The following is a 6,265-nucleotide window of genomic DNA, read 5'->3' as shown; positions in this document are numbered from 1 at the left end:
AATTGTGTTTATTATTTTTAAATAGTTTAGTTTAATTGTGTTCTCTACTTACTATCATGATATGGTTTAAGACCTTAAAGACATTGTTTGATAGCTTTTGGTGAATTAGGCTCTGTTCTTTATCGCTGAACTGAATTGAACTGAACTGAATTGAACTGAACTGAACTGAACTGAATTGAACTGAACTGAACTGAACTGAATACTGCTGAATACTGAACTGAATTTAACTGAATACTACTGAATACTGAACTTAACTGAATGCTACCGAACTTAACAATAATGATGATATTAGACTTTAAAATAATTTTCATGATGATATTGGACATTAATGAACTTATAATAATAATAATGGTTCTAATAAATTTAATAATATCAATAATAAATAAATATATTATTAAAGATAAAACTAAATTGAATATCAAATAAAAGCCCGGGGTGATAAAATCTTGGCTCGATAAAAGCCTATGAAATTAAATAAAAATAAGTTTAATTTAAATTAAAAATACAAATTACATATAAACACAAATTTATACATAATTTAAAGCCTATGAAATTAAATACAAATCTTCATATGAATACAAACTCTTAACTTTTTATTTTAATTAAGGGTTAAAGTGCAAAAATAACATTTTGGGTCAGAAGTAATTTTACCTGTAACGTCTAAAATGGTGGAATTTTATCCCTAACATTGATAAATTGGATAAATTTGAGAAATAATTCATAATATTGATGCAATTCCTAATTTTTAAATATAGATGCATACTTTAGTTTTATTTTTTTTATTAAACCATATATACTTTAATAAACTATAATTTCTTGACTTTTATTTAATTTATAGATAATGATAAACTATAAATAATAATAATAAATAACGATAAATTATAGATAAATAATAATAATAAATTATATATAAATAATTATAATATAATAAATAATGATAAATTACTGAATACTGAAACCGGATGCTGAAACTGGATGCTGAAACTGAATGCTGAACTGAACTGAACTGAACTGAACTGAACTGAACTGAACTGATTGTTACTGAAATTAATTAAGTGATAAAGAACATGGCCTTATACTACTTCTAAACATTGGGTAAATTACACCAATGGCCACTGAAGTTTATCCATTTTCATATTATGGTCACTGAACTTCATTTCTTCCCGGTATGGCCACTGAACTTTACACTTTTTAACAACGGTGGCTACTCAATTTTAACTAACTTTCCAAAATGACCGTTAACGACCTCAAAATAAAAATATTCAAGAATTAAAGTTGTTCAGAACGACATTCACCATGAAACCACATTTTTTATTTTCGAAAATCACATTTTTTGGAGCTTTATCTCTCTAAAAATTCACTTTCTCTCTCCTATCCAAACAACACCTAAATGATCTCAAAACGAAAATTTTCAAGAATTAAAGTTCCTTAGAATATCATTAACGCTTTGGATTTTTTATTTTTAGCTGTCAACGGTCGTTTTGAGACGTTAAGTGGCCACCGGTGTGAAAAAATGTAAAGTTCAGTGTCCATACTGGGAAGAAATTAAGTTCAGTGACCATAATGTGAAAATGGATAAAGTTCAGTCCCCATGGGTGTAATTTACCCTCTAAACATTGTATTTTATTTGTTTGAGTTGTTTCAATGATATTGTTGTTGAAATATTGATGTTTGCACATTTTTTAAAATATATGTTATAAGGGATATATTATATCAATGGTACTTGAACTATCGTCAGTTCATATTTTGGTGCTTAATTACATTTTATCCTAAAAATATACGTCAAGTAAGGGTAACTGAACATTTAAATACTAGTGACCGCGAAGTGACCGGTCAATGCTTGTTTGACCAAATATCTATATATAATATAAAACAGTAATGATGGAACTGAGGTGTCACTTCCTCCTTTTTTAGTGATAAAAAATTTAATATATTAATTTTAATTTTATTATATATATTTATCTATAAAAAGATTATTGTATCCGTACTATATCTAAGAGTTCTACAGAATTTAAATTAATCCCTAAAATCTCTCTAATTCTCTACACATCTATATATATAATATAAAATAGTAACGATAGAACTGAGGTGTAACTTCCTCCTTTTTTACTGATAAAAAATATAATATAATATATAATATATTAATTTTAATTCTATTATTATATTTATCTATAAAAAAGATTATTTTATCCATACTATATCTAAGAGTTCTACAGACTTTAAATTAATCCCTAAAATCTCTCTAATTCTCTATAAAAAGATTATTGTATCCATATAAAACAGTAACGATGGAACTGAGGTGTCACTTCCTCTTTTTTTAGTGATAAAAAATTTAATATATTAATTTTAATTTTATTATATATATTTATCTATAAAAAGATTATTGTATCCGTACTATATCTAAGAGTTCTACAGAATTTAAATTAATCCCTAAAATCTCTCTAATTCTCTACACATCTATCTATATATAATATAAAACATCAACGATGGAACTGAGGTGTCACTTTCTCCTTTTTTAGTGATAAAAAATTTAATATATGAATTTTAATTTTATTATGTATATTTATCTATAAAAAGATTATTTTATCCCATATATCTAAGAGTACTACAGAATTTAAATTAATCCCTAAAATCTCTCTAATTCTCTACACATCTATATCTATATATAATATAAAACAGTAACGATGGAACTGAGGTGTCATTTCCTCTTTTTTTAGTGATAAAAAATTTAATATATTAATTTTAATTTTATTATGTATATTTATCTATAAAAAGATTATTTTATCCCATATATCTAAGAGTACTGTAGAATTTAAATTAATCCCTAAAATCTCTCTAATTCTCTACATATCTATATATATATAATATAAAACAGTAACGATGGAACTGAGGTATCACTTCCTCCTTTTTTACTGATAAAAAATATAATATAATATATAATATATTAGTTTTTATTTTATTATTATATTTATCTATAAAAATATTATTTAAAGTAAATGTGAAAATCAAATAATAATATTTAATTTATATAACGCATTTATGTCATTAATTGTAATTATTAGATTGTATTTTTATTAATATTTATATATTAAGATGAATCCGTGCATCGCACGGGCCAAAAACTAGTTATGCTTAAAAATGGGTCCCACAACACAAATAAAATTTAATTTGATCAATGTTAATTTAAATACTCTCACTCTCTCTCTCCCCTTAATTCCATCCCTCTCTTCGATTTTTGTCAGATTATCAAATTTAAATCCGTCTTTCAGAAGTTGCAGTAGAGTATGGGTCTGTCATCATTGTTGTTTGCACTAGAGTATCCCTCTCTTTGATTTTCATCAGATTATCAACTCTAAATCTCATATCTGTCTGTTTTGATCGGTGAATTTCTCCCTCTCTCTACAATTTTCGTTCTCTCTCTTGGTAAAGCTGTGTGAAGATGGCTAAGAAAGTAAAGGACAGTGATACTCTTCATCTTTTTCTTTGTGTAATATCTACCAAAATCGGAGAGAGAAAGGAAAATCGTAGAAAGAGAGAGAAAGGACAGTGATACTCTTCATCTTCTTCTTTGTGTAATATCTACCAAAATCGTAGGGAGAGAAAGGAAAATCGTAGAAAGAGAGAGAGAAAGGACACTGATACTCTTCATCTTCTTCTTTGTGTAATATCTACCAAAATCGTAGAGAGAAAGGAAAATCGTAGAAAGAGAGAGAGAAAGGACATTAATACTCTTCATCTTCTTCTTTGTGTAATATCTACCAAAATCAGCAGAAAATCAAAGAAAGAGAGGAAAATCATAGAAAGAGAGAGAGGAAGGAAAATCGATGGAGAAGTTATCGCCTGAATCTAAGTTAGCAGCCAATTGTCTGATCTGTGATGCTAAGAAGAAACGATTTATGTGATTACAAATTGTTTATGGGTTTTTTTTTAGTTATAAAATATAGTTATAGATGAGAGGATATGAAAACATGATATACTGGATATGACTAAAGAATGAAGAACATTAGTCCCAAATTTTTATGTTTTTATCTTAATACTGTAAGAAGAGAAACTGAGAACATGAAGAAGGAGGAGAGATGACAATATTGTAATTTTTATGTTATTTGAGTGTTTATGGGTCTCAAATTTTAATTAGAACTGGTCAAATTTGCGTTGATAAGTAACTGACCTGTTAAACGTACTAAATTGTCCAGTTACCATTATTTAAGGTATATTTTTGAGATAAAATGTAGTTCAGGTACTAAAGTGTGAATTGAGGTATAATCCAAGCACCATTAATGTAATTTACTCATGTTATAAGTAGTCGTATTTTTCTATATTAAATAATTTTATATTATTATTTTTAGATAGTATAATACACATTTTATTTGAATGTATATAACGATTTGTTGATTAACAAATAAAAAATATAAAAATACAAATCTAATCAATTCCTGACTAATTTTCGATTAATCCTTGAGGATCATGTCCACCCGACTAACAGCTAGCGCTTTTAACAACCTTGATAATAAGTAAAAAAATTATATATATATATAATAATAATAGATACGAAACAAAAAATATTAATATATTAGTATTAAATATATTAAATAACTAGTAAAATAATAAAAATGTAGAACAAATACTCTATATATGCATATAAAAAAAATATTTATGTTATATTCATAAATAGTTTCAATTTTTCGGTTCTACCAATTTTTTTTTTGGAATAATCGATAACCAATTTTCAAAACCGAACCGAATGAAACTATAAATAACTGAACGCAATTATAATTTCTTTTGGTTATCAGTTAATTTTGCTCACCCCAAGACATGGGTGATATATAATGATTTAGAGTATATTTAGAAGTTGTTCAAACTTTCTTTGTTATTAAAATTAGCTTTCTTGTAGATTGTTCATTAGAGCAGTTTGTCTATGCTCAATTTGCTTGAAAATGTTCTCTAGCAACAGTTTTGGTTAGAATTTATGTAGCGATGAGAGAAAAAACGACGTTAGTTGGTCGAGTTGGTTCACCACCATGTTATGGTGGTTGTGGAGGTGGAGAAGTGATACTATATTATGATGAATCTTCAGTTAGTTAGAAGAGATAATTTGGATTATTTCTATAAACGTTAAAGAGCACAACACTGTTTTATTCTCGTTGGGTGGGAAGCATTATTTGCCGAACAAGGAGATCATAGTTTCGTGGTGCCCTCTTGAGCTGGGTTGGGTGAAGTGTAATTGTGTTGATGCTAGCAAAGGTAACTCGGGATACTCTCCGGTCGGGAGTGTGATTAGAAAAGAGAAAGGTGGTTGGATTTGTGGTTTCACTGCGAATTTGCGCATTTGCACGGATGTACTACTGAATTATAGGGCTTGTTTTTCGGCCTGGAATTGGATTAGAAGGAAGGTATGAGGAAAGTTATCTTCGAGTTGGATTCTCAGGTAGTTCTAGACTTGTGCTTCATATGATCGCTCTTTTCACAATTCGTTTTGGCTAATTGATAAATTTAAAGAATTGATTAATCAAGATTGGAAGTGAGACTACTTCACTCTCACAAAGAAGGTAAGAAAACAATTAACTAGATGACGAACTACGCAATATCTCTCTTTTTGTGTCTTTACATCACGTTTGTGTTGTACCAGGGGGAATCCAGTATGGGGGTACTGGGGGCAGTTGCCCCCACTGACATTTGTATTTTTTTAAAAATTCAGGTATTAATTTTGAAGTTTTAGAGCTTTGCCCCCCTTCATCTATGGAGATTTAAGGTTTACTTATTCTATAAATGAGGATGGATAATGATTTTAAATTTAATATTTTCTTTTTATTTTTTTAGTTTTGTTTTAGAGAAACTACGTCGTTTTGTTTACAACAACAAAAAAAAGTAAATATTTAAATGTAAAACTAAATAGGTCCTAAAACAAACCATCGATCTCTCTTACTCTCTTTAATCTCTTTAGTTCTTCTTCTTCAATTCCTCTTTCTTAAGCCTAAATTGAAATCCTTAATCCTAACTAAGATTAAGTCAAAATCGGCAGCCAATCCCTCTGTAGCCGGATCGTTGATCGTTGGTCCGGTACTCCATCTCCGATCTTTGTCTCTCTGCTTTGACATTTTTTTTGCTCATACTTGAATTTTGATTTTATATTTCTGCTACTACTTTACTTGAACTTGAACTTTGATCTCTGGTTTTCTATAATTATTATATTTTGGATAAAAATTATTTTAGTTGTATTATTTACCCACATGAGGAAGCAATCTTGAATTCGCCCCAATACCTCCCA

Source organism: Euphorbia lathyris, chromosome 7, assembly GCF_963576675.1.
Source record: "Euphorbia lathyris chromosome 7, ddEupLath1.1, whole genome shotgun sequence".
In the NCBI taxonomy this organism is placed as follows: Eukaryota; Viridiplantae; Streptophyta; class Magnoliopsida; order Malpighiales; family Euphorbiaceae; genus Euphorbia; species Euphorbia lathyris.
This window is presented reverse-complemented; position numbering follows the sequence as displayed.